The 16140-nt window shown below is 45.7% G+C and overlaps 1 pseudogene; it reads right to left on the bottom strand.

Annotated features, from left to right (window-relative positions):
* Positions 1 to 1395: 1395 nt before the first annotated feature.
* LOC103603160 lies at positions 1396 to 5780 on the bottom strand (annotated as a pseudogene).
* Positions 5781 to 16140: the final 10360 nt, after the last annotated feature.

Below are 16140 nucleotides of genomic sequence, written 5' to 3'. Positions count from 1 at the left end.
ATTCTCAACCACAGTAAACTGTCTACACCAAGGTCAGGGCCCTGATTGGGAAGGAGTAGGATCCTGAGACTAGGGAAGCGAACATCTAGGTTGATTGCACATGAAAATTTTGAAATCCCAGATGTCTCAGGATCCCCTTGGTGTGTAGCAATGGCACACTCTTCCTTGCTAAAGGAAAGTGCTTTGCTTGAAGATAATTCAGAAGCCTCTGCCTTGCAAGATAACCCCCTCCCCCATGCCCACCAAGGATATACTTCCATTTCTTCTCATAGCCACCAGACCAGGAATTATGCCTAGTCACAACATAATAAAGCTCAGGAAGTACTGGGACTACTAAGGGAGGAAAGAGACTGTTCACTGAAGAAGCCGAGGGACCCAGACAACTTAAACCAATAGAGCTGGGAGGGTACATTTGGACCTTGATCCAAAGAGTGATGGATTCAGGGAAAGCAGAACATAAAGTGGGTGGGATAAATGATAGTTTATTAGTATAAAAAAAATACTATCCTGTGATATAGGATTTAACACCCTGGGAAGGCTCCCAGGAAATGGTACTAATACACTGTTACAATGGCTCCCAGAAGCTTTGTAAAAGTGTTAGCCAGCACCAGGTGAAATAGGATCGACAGAGCGGCCATAGGAGACGGCAGAAGAAAAATCAAAAAGAAGTGGGCATATTAGAGTGGATGTATAGGAAAGGCCAGAAAACCCACCAGTCAGTTATATTTTGTAGAAGGACCCAGAGGACAGTCTGTTTTCCAAAGCAATGGGCACTGATGTGGATGGAAGAGAAGAAGCATTGTCGAAAAGTTCAGTTGGCTGTCCTATATGGATCTGAGGTAATGGTGGGAAATGGTGTCATAGAACTGTTTCCTTGATGGCAGTGGGGATGATAGAATCTCAAAATAATAGGGATCACTTGGAGGCACTTAACCATGAGAAGGAAGGTTGGTATAGCAAGGTCAGAAGAGCCAGACCAACAGACAGCCATGGAGACGGTGAATAGACAGTTGATATTTCTAGGGGCAAGATGGATGCGCAGGCAACATTGGTATTGCTCAATCTATACTCAAAAGAATTAGGGATGTATGATCAGAAGGCTGTTTAATTTCTGGACCTGAGTTCAGATATTCAGACTCAGACTCCACTGACTGAAGGAGAGCCAGGTCCTTTGGAGAAAGAACTCTGCAGTACCAAAGAAGTTCATTTAGTAATGATTTCCTCAGAGCCTCTCCAAAGGGACCTACAGCCTTTCAGTAATCATATACTTGGAATAGGGGAATATGTAGATATTTTAGGTTCTGGGTTGACGTTTTCACAGGAATCAGAAGCATTATCAAGGCCCCCCTGTTACAGTAGGGGCATATGGGGACCACTAAGTAAATGGAGTCCTGGTCAAGTCCAGCTCATATTGTGTCCACTGAGATGAGGGCTTGCGGGGAAGTAGGGGATGACGTCGGCCAGGTTGCCCCTCCAGGTGGACAGCACGCCCTGCTCCTTGGGGATGCTGAGGATGCGGTCCACAATGCCTTTGCACTGCTTGTCGGCAGCAATCTGCTTGCTGGCACGTTGCAGCTGCAGTAGAGCTTGGCCCGCTCGATCAGGGCTACAGCAATCTTCGCGATGGCCGAGGTGATGCCTGTGGCCAGGAAGTCCTTGGCGAAGGAGACGACGTGTTCTGCGATGGCGGTGTCGCAGGGGGGCGGAGTGCGCAGGCAGCGACAGCGGAGTGCACGGAGAGCCGGGGGAGGCACCGCGGGCTCAGCCCTGCCGCCGCCGAGCAGAAAGCAGAAGGACCTTTTGAACAGTCATCTAAAGTGACAAACTTGAGTTGGATCTTGTGAAAAATGAGCACCATCTCCCAGGATGCAATAAATACGCTAAAACAGCGATCGTTATATGGTGCCAAGTTCCCGACAGGGAGAACTCAAGGATCCAGAAATGAAGAAGTGGAAATAGGGGTGCCTTGCTTACCACTACTTCATCCACACGAAGCATTTGTGCTTTTTATCCCCACTACTCTGGAGTCTACAGATTTGGAAGTTTGGGTTCGTAAAGGAGGAAAGCTTCCACCAGAGCAGACTCCAAGAATCCTATTAAACTAAGCTATCTGGTCACCTTTCTTTTCTTTTCTTTCTTTCTTTTTTTTCTTTTTGTCTTTTTTTCATGACCGGCAACGGATCGCAACCCTCAGTGTCGCGCCCGTACCGGACGGGACCGGCAACGGGATCGCAACCCTTGGTGCTGCGCCCGCCCCTCGCTCAGCCAGTGAGCGGGAACCAGTCTGTATGTGGGATCCGAACCCTCGGCGGTGCGCCACCGGGCCGGCCCTATCTGGTCACCTTTCGCTCCTTATGATAAAAGACCAGCAGGCAAGAAAAGGAATCGCTACCTTGTCAGGGCTCATTGACTCTAATCATTATCAGGAGGTAAGGCTGCTGTTACACAACAGGGGCAGAGGGTGATAGGTTTGACACCCGGTAGATTCACTGGGGCATCTTTTGGTACTCCCTTGCTCAGTTTTGGTAGTAAATGCATATGATGACCAGGGGCTCAGACTCCTCATGCATGAGGGTCTGGATTACCTCTGCCCTCCTACGTAAACCATCCATCATCAGAGGTTCTAAGAGGGTGAGGGGGGTATAAAATGAATCAGAAGAGGGAACTATGGTGAGTATCTGTTGCAGCTGGGAGACCAACTGCAATGGCAGGGACTCATTCATCCTGCTTCTCTTCCTTCCTCTTTTAGGCTTCCCTGGGGAAAAAAACCCAATCAGAATCCCAGAGTATCTGTTCCTAGTTGGATTTAACTTATTCTATAAAGCAAGTGGATATGAGAGGTCCAGCTGTAGATGTTGTGCTGGCCCCCAGATGCCCTATTTAGGAGTGGGGCACTTATCCCTCCAGCTGCTGGGTATCTGATGAGCATCCAAGTTGGGGAAATTTGGGGGCAGAGGAGAGGCAATGGGCTGGATGCGAGAAGGTGGACACCTAACGGATCTCCAGTTCCAGTGGTTCAAGGGATGAGGGAGAAGAAACAGCCACCACTCGAGGCACTTGCTGATGGTTGGATGAATCAATGCTCTCTGTTTAAAAAAGAAACCAAGGATGTGGGATGGAGTGGGGGGTAGGGGATGAATCACCAAAAGTCACAGAGTAGTTTGCAGTAAAGGTGGGATTTGAGCTCAAAGATTGTAATTGAAAGCCATTCAAGGTCATTGTCTAGCAGATTAAATAACTTATCCGAGAACCAGAGGCTGCTGCCCACCTGTGGCTCCTTGATGCTCCCTTCAGAATCCTGAGGCTGATTTCTCTAAATCATATCAATAAGTATTACCTGAAAGACATAGGTTATTTATTTTTTGTTTAATTCTTGTTCCTCCACTAGAAAGTTAGCTTCAAGCAGGCAAGGACAATGGCTTGTTCTCTGCTGTATCCCCAGTTTCAGGAACTAGTAGCTGACATGTAGTAGGTACACAGAAGAGAGCTGTTGAAAGATTACTGAAGGAATCCCGCAGAGCTTACCACACGCCCCAGACCTTCCCCTCTCAGCATCAGCCAAGCTGGAGGTCCATATTTAGGCTCTGTAGCCAGGTCTGCTCCCATGGCTGCCTTGCCTCTTGGAAGCTCCCTTTTCTCCCTTCAGTTGCAGGGAGAAGTCTATGCCTCTCTCCCCACCACTTTAGAGACCACTATATCTGTGGTTGCAGACAAAAGCTAGCTTCATAATTTGGATATATCCACTGGGGCTCAGGGTGAATTGGAAAGGGCTTGAGCCATGCATAGAGCACATGGCCACTCCACCCAGCTGTCCTCTCCCCAAATACTAGCTGCTATCAATGGAATCCCTCCTAGGATGCTGGAGTAAAGGCTCTACAACATTATTTCATTGAGTCCTTTCAAAAATCTTGGGAAATAAATATTTGTATCCCTGTTTGGTAGATGAAAAAATGGAAGTTCACAGAGATGAATTAATTTGCTAAAATTACACAGTAAGTGGCAGAATTGGGTTTTGAATCCAGATCTTTTTAATTCCAAAGGTAATTCTCTTATCTCTTAAGCAGAGGTTGGAGACAGTGTCAATGGGCTTGCCCCAGGAAAGGACTTCTGTATCTAGGAAGCAGGGAGAGAAACAAGGGGAAAGAAGGTCCACCTCAGCAGTACACCATACTCAGCTCTTTGGAATCTGGACTGGCGCCCGTACAGGGCTCAGTACGAGGCACCTCCAGCTGCCGTCCTCTCTCACTCCCCTGGGGGTCCCCTGGAATATGTTATATTTCTCCCTGACATTCTTGGAATATTTTATGATTAATTCTCCAGGCGTGAACTTTTTAACTCTTTTCCCATGGAAGAATTTCTTCTTCCTGAGCTGCATGCTTGATGGAAACTCACAGGATTTATGTGAACAGTTAAAGAGGGGTACCCTTTGGTGCTTAGGAATCTTGGAGACTTGCTGAAATCTAATACTTTATTAGTTGGTTCTGGAAACCGTCAAGACTGGAAGGAACCTCATTTTTCAGAAAGGCGACTGCCCAAGGGCACAGACAGAGATAGGAGCTCAGATATTGCTATTTTGAGTCCTGGGCTCTTTGCATTTCAGCTTCATAAATTCATGGTTTCTGACTTAGTATAGTTTACCAAAATAATGCAGAAATGAGCCGAATGCTTTAATTTGGTCAATGGCACTCACGCCTTCACATAATACTTTCTTAATTCTATTATTAGGGCAGAAAAGCTGAACTGAATGGTTCTTGGTTGTCCAATAAGAGAGTAACACTCCACAAGACAAAAATTGTCTGGAGGCAGAAGTGACACATAGTGCCAAAGACTTGTGAATGTTTTCTTCTTTGATGCTCCTAGTAACTCTCTGAGAGAGACATTATTATTTCTGTCTTATAGCTAAGGGAACTGAGGCTCAGAGAAAGTAATTAACTTGCTTAAGCTCTCACAGCTTGTAACAGCACCAGGATCCAAATCTAGATCTGATTGACTGTAAAGCTTGAGGTCTTTTTACAACCTACAATCTCCAGGAATAATTTGGGTTATGAAAGGTTGAACTTCTCCAGAAGTGAAAGGACTCCTTGCTCGGCAGCCTGAGGAGTGGTTTGTATTTTCTCAGGAGGGAAGAGGGGGCATAGTGACAGCAGCTATGACACCCCACTCCATTCCCCACACCCCACCCCTCTGACATCATGGGCGTGCAGCCCATTTCTGGAAGGCCTCACCAACGAAGGATCCACCCAGTGGCCCAACACCATGGAAATGAGCCCATCCTCTGGGCCAGGGGAATCAGCCCTTCATCCCAAGGCAGAGAATGAAGCCAAAGGCTGCATGAATTTCAGGCTGGACATCAGAGCCCAGGACCCAGACGTAAGCTGTTGCAGGCATCCAAGAAATTCCAGTAGTTCCATCTCAGTGACTTAAGACAGCATTCAGAATAAAGTTTAAACTCTCAGCCTGGCACACAAGGTCCTTCATCATCTAGTTTTTGCCTTAGCTCCTGTCTCTCCTTCTCACTCATACCTTTTCTCCAGCCACACTAAATTACCACAACTTTTCATGCCCCTGGCTCTTTTCACAAGATCATCCTTCTGCCAAGAAGGGTCATATTCCTCATCTCTGTCTTATTACTTCTTTTTTCTTGTTACTGCTTCATTGTCTGGATAGCTCCACCCATCTTTCAAAACTCAGCTCCTTGGCTATCACACTTCCTCTGGGAAGTCTTCCTGAAAGTGCAAGTCTGGTGAGGTGCCTGGTTTATCAACACAATTATCCTCCATTACGCTTCTCTGTCTGCTTGCCTGCCATTTCCCTTAGGCTGTGAGTGACCCCAGAGCAGGGACTGCATCTTAATCCACATTGGTGTCCCCAGAGTCCAGGAAAGACTGGTTTTAACTATGAACAAAATACCTGGAAGAGCTGTGGGTACATCTCAGCATGAGAGTGAAAATCCTTTTTATATCTGATCATGCATAGAGATGGTATGAAACATTTATTTTTCCATCTCACCATCTCCTACTTCAAGTCACATTCACACAGACAGTTGGGTGTTTTCTTTCTCCCTTGCCTCCTCCCTTCTTTTCTACACCCACTTCCCACCTCTACTTCTTCCTCCCCTGACTGGAATCTCAGCTTCTACCTGGAGGGGCAGCGTCAGATCTATACAGCTTTAGAGCCTTCCAGTTCTTCCGAGTGGAGTATCAACAAGCCAAATCAGCATTTCTCTTCCCAATACTGACCAATTTCTTAGGAAACCTTCCATGTATTTTTGTGCAGATATGACCTTTGTGTCTTTACTCTGTCTTACAAATAATCTCTCCTCTGCAAAGGATTTGTGGCAGGAGAAAGAAGGAAGTGAGGGGTAAGTAAAACTCTCTTTTAGTCTGTCTGAGCTGCTATAACAATGTACCATAAACTGGGGGGCTTATATGCAATAGAAATTTATTTCTCACAGTTCTGGAGGCTGGAAAGTCCCAGATCAAGGTGCCGGCAGATTCAGCATCTGGTAAGGGCTATCTTCTGGGTTGCAGAATGCTGACTCTCACTGTGTCCTCACATGGTAGGAGGGGCCAAGGTGTCTCAGGCCTCTTTTATAAGGCTCTGTTCATGAAGGCTCTGCCCTTGTGACCTAATCACCTCCCAAGTCTCCACCTTCAAATATCGCCACTTTGGTGACTAAGATTCACCATCATTCAGACCATAGCAAATGCTATCTCTCATGTAAACGTTTTTTTATTGAAACATAATTGAGTATACATATTTGCAGGCTATACAGTTAAATATCAATACCTGTGTACAATATGTGGCGATCAAATCAAGATAACTAGTATATTCATCATTACACAATTTAATCATTTTTTGTGTCCCTTCACCAATTTCTTGCTACTCCCCCACCTCCTTCCCACCTCTGGTAACCTCAGTTCTGCTCTCTTTTTGGAAATTCAATGTATTCTTGTGATTGTTGTATCTTCCTTTCTTTTTTATTTATTTATTCTTTTATTTTCCACTTATGAGTGAGGACATGTGGTATTTCTCTTTCTGTGCCTGGCTTATTTCACTTAACAGAATTCTCTCTGTTTTATCCATGCTGTGTGAATGGAAGAATTTCATTCTTTTTAATGGCAGAGTAGTATTCCATTGTGTAAATGTACCACATTTTTCTTATCCAGTCATCCATCAGTGGACATTTAGGTTGGTTTTAATTCTTGGCTATTGTAAATAGAGCTGCGATAAACCTTTCACATAAATATTTAATGTGCAAAAGAATGGATGGGTGGTTGGATGAATAAACAATGACTGGCAGGTTGAGTGGCTGACATGTTCCTGGTCTGGCCATGATCCCTGGTACTGCAGTACTGATTGTGCTCTGCTTGCTCCCTAGATATGGTCACCGTCTTGAGCCCTAGGACCTTGAGCTCAAATACTAATTGGGATTCCATTATTTGCAGAGTCCTACTGGTGCTAATCCCTGACCCAGACTTTCTAATATCTCCTGACCCTGGGTTCTGCATCCATAGGCTTACCTGCTTGTCAGTGCTATTCCCTCCTTGTGAAGGAATTCTCAAGTGGATGTTAGTTCATTAACAAATAATGACTGAGTATCTGCTAAGTGCCAGGCCCTCTTCTGTGCTTTTTCTCAACTATGACCTGCTGTCACTATAGTATCTCAGAATCTCATAGTTCCACCCATCAGGTTAGACCTCCCCCCAGAATTTTGAAGTGCCCTATTCCTGGCACCTATCCACCTAAAGGGAACCTGCCTGAAAATGGGGCTCCCCCCATCTGCCCAGCTTGCTGTGTTTTTCTAGGCCTGTCCTGCATGAAGCCTGAGTAGTACAGGACAAAAACTTCCTGAGGAAGCACTTAGGAGATGCTGATCGAGGTTCAACTTTTCCCTTTGACCAATCCTGCTCCCTCCCCGCTCCTTGCCCAGGAAGGAACATCTCACACCCAAGAATCAATCTCTGTTTGTTTCCTAAGGCCCCAACAGTGACATCATTCACAGACAGTACAGCCTTATTAGAAAAAAAAAAACGAGGGCTTTGAAGTAATATAAACCAGAGTTTGAATCTAGTCTCTCCACTTACTACTTGTGTGACTTTGGGCAAGTTAGTCAACTTTTCTGAGCCTCAGTTTATTCGTTTGCAAGATGGGGATAATAGTTTGTACCTCATAGGATTTCTGTGCTGATTGAATGATAAATACCTCTAAAGTGTTGGGTGTACAGTAAGCATTAAATACACATCAACTATTCTCCGTCCCTTGTGTTTCTTTCATCGTAGTACTTAACACACTGTATGGTAGTTACAGATTCAACTGTTAGTCTCTGTTTCTTGAAGTCAGGGACCATTTCTTATTCATCATTTTGTTCTCTGTGCCTAGCACAGATCCTGTAGATAGTATGCTTTCAACAAGTGTTCAATAATAAATTGATGTCCCCATTTTACAGATGAGGTGACAGAGGATAGAGGTCACACTAACAGTAAGAAGCAAGCCAGAATTTAAGCCCAATTTTGTCTTCTTCAAAGCAAATGATCTTTCTATTGCAGCCTTTCAAAACTGCAGGTAAAGATGGAACTTGGCAAAGCTAAAAAATTTGAATTTTATCCTCAGAACTGTGGGGAGCCATGGCAGTTTGTATTCGGGGAAATTTCCAAGTCCTGTTTGTATTTTAGGAAGGTCACAAAGGGTGAAGGGTGAGGGCAGACAGAGGTTAGGTCTGAAGGGGTGGGGAACATATCAGTTTTCTATTGCTGCCTAACAAATTACCCCCAAACTTAGTGGATTGAAATAACAATATCCCTCTAGGCATGACTTTTCCTGGCATAGCTTAACTGAATCCTTCACTTCTGGGTCTGTCACAAGCATGGGCTGCAGTCATCTCAAGGCTCAACTGGTAGAGAAGCAGCTTCCAAGAAGTGGCTTTGCTCACATGGTTGGTGGGTGTCAGTTCCTGGCAGGCTACTGGCTGGAGACTGTGTTCAGTCTGTTGTCATGTGGTCACGTGCTTCCTGAGACCAGCCCACAGTATGGCATTGTCCTTCACCAGACAAGTGATAAGAACCAGAGACAGAGGGCTAGCAAGATGGAAGCCACACTCGTTAGTACCCTAATGTTGGAAGTGACAACCCATCCAGCCCATTGTTGTGGTCATAATCTATTCTTTAGAAGCAAGTCTGTTGGTCCAGCTCTCATTCAAGGGAAGGGGATTACACAAGGGGATTAATACTAGGGGGTTGTTATGGGTTGAATTGTGTCCCCTGCCCCCCAAATTTATATGTTGAAATTCTAACCCTCAATACCTCAGAATGTGACCTTAATTGGAGATAGGGTCTTTACACAGGTAATCAAATTAAAATGAGATCTCTAGGGTGACCAATGTGAGCATACTAGGGTAGTCCAATATGACTGGTGTTCTTATAAAATGGAGAATTTGGAGATGGACATGCACACAAGGAGAATGCCATATGAACATGAAGACAGCCATCTACAGGCCAAGGGAAGAGCCTTGGAACAGATTCTGCCTCATAGACGCCAGAAGGAACCTACCCTGCCAATACCTTGGGTGACCAATGTGAGCATACTAGGGTAGTCCAATATGACTGGTGTTCTTATAAAATGGAGAAATTTGGAGATGGACATGCACACAAGGAGAATGCCATATGAACATGAAGACAGCCATCTACAGGCCAAGGGAAGAGGCTTGGAACAGATTCTGCCTCACAGACGCCAGAAGGAACCTACCCTGCCAATACCTTGAGCTTGGACTTCTAGCCTCCAGAACTATGAGACTATAAATTTCTGTTGGTTAAGTCACACAGTTTGGTGCTTTGTTATGGTGGCCCTAGCAAACTGATACAAGAGATCATTGGGAACCATTTCAGAAGCTGTCACTGATGGTTAATTTTATATGCCAACCCGAATGGACCCAACTAGCTGGTTACACATTATTTCTGGGTGTGTCAGCGAGGGTGTCTCCAAAAGAGATTAGCATTCGAATTGGTGGACTGAGTAAAGCAGATGGCCCTCCCCAGTGTGGATGGCATCATCCAATCCATCGAGGACTTGAATTGAACAAAAAGTAGAGGAAGGTTGAATTTGCTCTCTGCCTGGCTGCTTGAGCTAGAATATTGATCTTCTCCTGCCCTCCACACTACTGCTTTCCTGGTTCTCCAGCTTGCAGGTGGTACATCATAGGACTTCTCAGCCTCCATAACTGTGCGAACTAATACCTTATAATAAATCTCTCTGGAGAACCATGAGTAATACTCTGCCTATCACAGAGGCCTAAGCTTTATCAGGAAGAGCTTGATGTTGAGAAAGGGGCTGATTTGGGAGATAAACAGGTGGAAATTACAGGTCTTGGCCAATGAACAGAGAGGGGGAGGAGAAGAAAGTGTCTGTTATGCCTATTCATATTTGTATATGGTCTAGGTAATCGTAGTGAGAACTGAGGAATGGGTGTTAAGGGAGCACCTCTTTGAGTGGAGTTCAAGCTGTTCAAGGTAAGAACTGCCTGTAGTTTCTGATGCCACCAGGAGAAAGTCGCTGCTGCTCCCCATGGCAGAGTGGCCTGGCCTCTCAGATCCTGCAGTCTTGAGGATGTTCAGATTCAGCAGCAAATGTTTATGAAACTTCTGTTCTCCCTGGCACTGGGGAAATCAGAGGCGAATAATCTTCCTAACTCACAGATCTAACTGGGACCCTTTAGCCTTCAACAACATCTGATTACTTACTGAATAAAGTACAGACTTTCACATGGCCCACATGGCCCTCCATGGTCTGGCTCAGGCCCAGCCCTTTCATTCTGGCTTCTTCTCCTTTCTTCCCTCCTCTCCCACCCACTCCATGCCACTCAATGTGTTTACTGTTACAGCCGTACTGACTGCTTACAAGTTCCTACAAAATATGGACCATTTTAGGTCTCTGGGTCATGGCTGCTATTTAACTCTGCCTAGATCTTTTTCTCTTTCTCTAAAAAAGTTTAAAATCTTGGCTAAATTCTACCTTCCCTTCACCACCAAGCTGAAATGAAATCTTCCTGTGAAGCCCGTTTTGCTACTCTAGACAGAATCTTTTCCAAACTCTTTATTTTGTGGAAGACAAATATGTATTCATTTTTTTTTTCTATTAGACCATAAACCCTTTGAAGGTGGGATCTTTGTCTTTCCTCTTTGTACCCGCAGTGCCCAGTCCCTGGCCTAGATTGAGCTCAATCAGTGTTAGTTGAATGAAATAACGGTTAAAGAAATGAGTGAACGGAATGCAGTCCTTATGCCAGTGAGAGACAGGCAAGTAAACTCGCAGTTCCAAAGCAAAGTGCCAAGCACTTTAATAGATAAATTCTGCACAAGCATAGAGGGTAGAATGTGTTCAACTTGCCTAGGGAAAGCAGAGAAAAACTAGAGGGAAAGGACACTTAAGTTGAGTTTTATAGGAGATCACGGCTTTATCATGTGGACAGGGGTGGAAAGGCATCTTCTGCAGAGGGAATGGAGTATGCACAGGCACAGAGACATGAAAGAGCTCTCTGGCTCACCACGAAAAGATGTGTCGTGAAGCACGGTGGGGCTGGGCAAGCGGTGAGCACAGACAGGCACCCACAAGACCATGGAGGACCTGGAGTCCTATCCTGAGGAAGATGATGTCTCCAGTGCCCTCATGGAACACTGAACACAAAGGAGCTTCATGTGGGTAAAGGAAATTTCATTTGCAAATGCGCCATGTCAGAGACTTGCACCACAGAGCCTACTCTCACGGCCACCTCTACTCAAGCAGAGAAAGGGTGTGGTGGTGGTGGTGTGTCTGTGGACAGGCTGGTTCCAAAAAGACAGGGCCTAGAGAAGCTGAGCTGAGCGTGCTTCATTCCTGCTCCCCAACTCGCCCATCGCTCTTCCCTAGTGAATAGTTAGAACCCTTCCTTTCCCTTCTGGGAGAAAACAGGGGTTTTCTCTCCTCTCATTCACCCCTTCCCTTCCTGGGGCCTGGCACATGGCAAAGCCAGAAGAGTAAGTTAGCTAGAGAGCCTTTTAGCATGCCTCTGTTGTCAGGACCTGGGTTACCTGTCCCTGCCGTGTGCCTCCGAAGCTCCCTGCAACACTGGCACTTGTCCTACTGCATTAAAATGCCTGGCATCTCCTCTGTCTCTATGCTACACAGTGAGCTCCCTGAGAGCAAATCTCACAATTTTGCTCACTTTTGGACTCCCAGAGCCTGGCACAGATCCTGAAAACATGTTTAAGGAGTGCATGAAGGAGCGCACCTAACTTTGTTTTGTAAACTCAGGTCGTGTGCCTGGCTCTGTGAATGTTCCTAGTCCTTACTTATTCTGTTTCTCAGTGTCACCTGTCAAGTGAGGTCAGACACTCAGGACCAGTAAGCCCAGTGACAGTGCGAGGGAGCAGGAGCCTGGGCAGGCTGGTCAGGCCCCATGGCAGAGCCCCGAGGGGCCAGCTGCAATGCGCATGATGTAACCACATCTCCAGGCCTGGTATTAGACCCCTCTAATCTGGTTTTGAAAACATGTGGTTTTGTCCTTGTTCAAATATTGATTTTAGGTAACTTGAGCCAGGCAGAAAAAGCCTCTGCTGGGGCCACGGGGCTGTTTGTTGCCTTAATGACATTTCTGCGTGTTTGTATAACACGGGCTGGCAGTCCAGTCCTCACTCCCAGTGAAGATTTATGGGACTTTTACACTTTGGAAGATATTGAGGCAAACTGTTGATGAAGGCCCAGGGCATAAATCAGACCTGCTCAGGCCAACAAAGGACACTGGTTGGAACTGTTGCCAGCAGCTTTCTCCCCTTGTGTGTAGTGAGGGCTTTGGGTTAGGTCAGCTGGTTTTAGAGTGCCCTACAATCCTTGGATTTTATAGAGGAGCTGTGGGGAGGCAGGAAAGAAGGGTGCTTTTGGGTGGGACACTGAGCAGGGAGGGTTCCATAGCCTTTCAGAACTTTATGATTTTTTTTTTTTTTTTTAATGATGACCGGTAAGGGGATCTCAACCCTTGGCTTGGTGTTGTTAGCACCACGCTCTCCGAAGTGAGCAACCTGCCATCCCTATATAGGGATCCAAACCCGTAGCCTTGGTGTTATCAGTACCGCACTCTCCCGAGTGAGCCATGGGCCGGCCCTCAGAACTTTATGAGTTTTATAATTGGGATTCTTATTTGATTTCTGAGGGTAAAAATAAAAAGTTTGAAAGCCATGGGAGCAGAAGACTTTGACATCCCTTCCAGACCTAAAACTCTAGTACTGATATACCCTGGGTCCTAACAGGACACAGATGGCTCACTCAAATGGGGTTATTGAGAAGAGCGTGACCATGGGATTGTTAACCAAGGTATGAATGGAGTTAAGGGAAAGAAACATGGAATGGTGAAGTACCAGGAGCCGGGAACGGAGTCCTTAGATAGTTAGAGCTGTGCTGTGGCTTAGCAGAGAGATCCTGATGGGAGTCAAGACCTTTGGTAGAGGAACCAGCCACTGAGAATCTGTTGCCCCACAGGAGGGAGCCAGGGAATTCATACCCTAACCTGTCTCTTTTGTCCTCAGAACTCCTGAGGATGCCTCCCATTAGCCAAACCCAACTGGAAGCCAGAGCGTTGATGTGGTCTATGGAGGCTAGGCTCCTGGGTGCCACAGAGACTGAGGGTGGAGAGTGGATTTGCAGAGTGAAGGGAAACTACCCAGCCTATATCAGGAGCTTTGCAGAGAGTTGCAAGGTGGCAGGAGGTACAAGGCTTCTCCTTGTCCTTCTGTTAATCACCAACCTTCAGCCTGGTATCTCATGTCTTTAGCTACTCCGTTTCTGTTTTTTAATCAAATGGGATTGTGGTGATATTTTCAAATCTCTTCCAGTGATATGAAAAATGATTCCACGTCTGCCTGAACAGGGAAATGCTGGTTAGTAAAGGGGAGACAGTAAAGGATATTGACTCTTGGCTCTATCTCTTAATACTGGGCAACTTTGGGAAAGTTACATCACCTCTCAGAACCTCAGTTTCTTACCTGTGAAATGGAGACAATCCTATTACCTTATAGCACTAGGGCAATGACAAAATGAGTTCAAACATCTAATGCACTTAGGGTTAAGCACGTGGTTAGCAATCAGTTGGCAGCAGTTATTATCTTCAGGTGAGAGCACACTGGAAAACACTCATATACACAGCAGCGTCAAAGCCTTCTCTATTGATCTTTGCATACTTACTTCCTCTCTCTTTGTTCTCAGGTTTCCTGGTCAAAATCCAGCAGTTTGGAGGTAGTTCTCTTGGGTTAGTGTGAAAAGACATTTAACCCTCGAGCTGACCAGATACCTAAACTTCCATGTCTGCCCTAGGGAAATTTGTCTCACCTCTCCAGGGCTCCAGTCCTACAGCTCTGCCATTCTCAGACATCATAACAAACCGTGGCATCGTCAGGGCATGCCAAAGTGTCCTGGAGCCCCAGCCGAGCTCAGCAGGTGCTTGCTCTGTCTCTCCAGGCATGTGAGATTCTGCCAGGGCAGGCTGGCCCCAGCGGTGCTCCTTGGCATGTAAAATCCCAGCTCCTGTCAAAGCCGAAACAGAGAGCGGTGGGCACAGGTGACCCAAGGCAACAGCTTCCCGCTCCTTGTTCTACCTAATACTACTCCCCTGGGGCCTGGCGAGACAAATAGCCAGTTCTCATCTCAGCAGCTGGTCCTGGCCATAAGTCTGCATGATTTACCTTGGATCTCACTGGCACTGAGAATGAGGTCATCAAGGCGGGAGACAATGGAGGAGACCCTGGAAGGGCAGCAGTAAAACCTGCTGCAGGATGCAGGAGAGCACACTTGAGTCCCGGGGTCCGTGACAGCTGTCTTTGAGAGGTAAATAACTTCAAGAAGTCCTCGCCTGGAAGATAAATTGCGTACTTTTATGCTCACCAAGGGCCATCTCTAGACTCTTCTCTCATTACATTACTTTTATTGAATCAATTTCCTTAAGGCTCAGTAGTATAGTATAGTAAAATCAGCAAGAACTGGGATGGTGAGAGGAAAGAACAGATTTCCAGAGCCAGACAGGGATGCTGGAGGGCTGGGTAGCGCAGACCTCTCCAGTGTCCTCCTCTCACTCCCACGCGCTGCCTCGCTGCACCTCTCCCCCTTCCTCAGCTACCAAACTCCCAGCCCCAAGACCTCTCTGCCTCCTTCCTCTGGAAAGTTCCTCCTTGTCATTCTTCAGACTTCCTTAGATGTCACTTCTTCAAGGTCTTTCCCTCATTCCCCTGTGTTCTATTCTCCTTTCTGATGGCCAACATGCGGTTGTAACTGGAGTATGAACAGCCACTTGGACCGTGAGGTAGAAGCTAAAAGTGTAGGTGACAGGACTGTGAGATGGGAGGAGCTGGATTCCCAAAGTTTTCATGACGCCGCCGACCAGATGAACGTCCCATCTCTGGATTTCTTTCTTCTTTCTAAAATTGAGGTAAAATGTCTGTAACATACGATTAACCATTAACCATTTCTCAGTTTGCAATTCAGTGGCAGTTAGTGTACTCACTATATTGTGTAACCATCCCCTTTCTCTAGCACCGAGACATCTTAATCACTCCAAAAGGAAACAAGATGCCCGTGAAGCAGTCACTCTCCATTGTCCCCTCCCCTCTGTCCCTGGCAACCACCAGTCTGCTTTCTGTCTCTGTGGATTTGCATGTTATGGAGATTTTATACAGATGGAATCATATAATACGTGATGATTTACATCTGGTTTCTTTCACTTAACATGTTTTTGAGGTTCATGCACACTGTATTATGTGTCAGTACTTTGTTACTTTTTATTGCTGAATAATATCCCATGGTATGAATACACCACATTTTGTTTATCCATTTATCTGTGGATGGATATTTGGGTTGTTTGCACTTTTTGGCTATTGTGGACAGTGTTGTTATGAACATTTGTACAGGAGTATCTTTAGATTTTTTTACACAACACACATATACATTTCTATCTGTTTAACTCATTGTTATCTGGGTTTTCTGTTATGCTCAGCTGATCATAATTTTCACTAATACAAGGGATCTGGTAATTACAATTTTAAAAATATTATTTTCTCTTTTTCTGTTCTATCTGAAAGTAGAGAGTATTAAGAAGTTGAAAGCCCTATGTTATCATTTTCTCTC

This window comes from Galeopterus variegatus, unplaced genomic scaffold (genome assembly GCF_000696425.1).
Source record: "Galeopterus variegatus unplaced genomic scaffold, G_variegatus-3.0.2 Scaffold4470, whole genome shotgun sequence".
NCBI classification, from domain to species: Eukaryota; Metazoa; Chordata; class Mammalia; order Dermoptera; family Cynocephalidae; genus Galeopterus; species Galeopterus variegatus.
The sequence above is the reverse complement of the archived record's forward strand: the minus strand, read 5'-3'. Positions and strand labels throughout refer to the sequence as shown.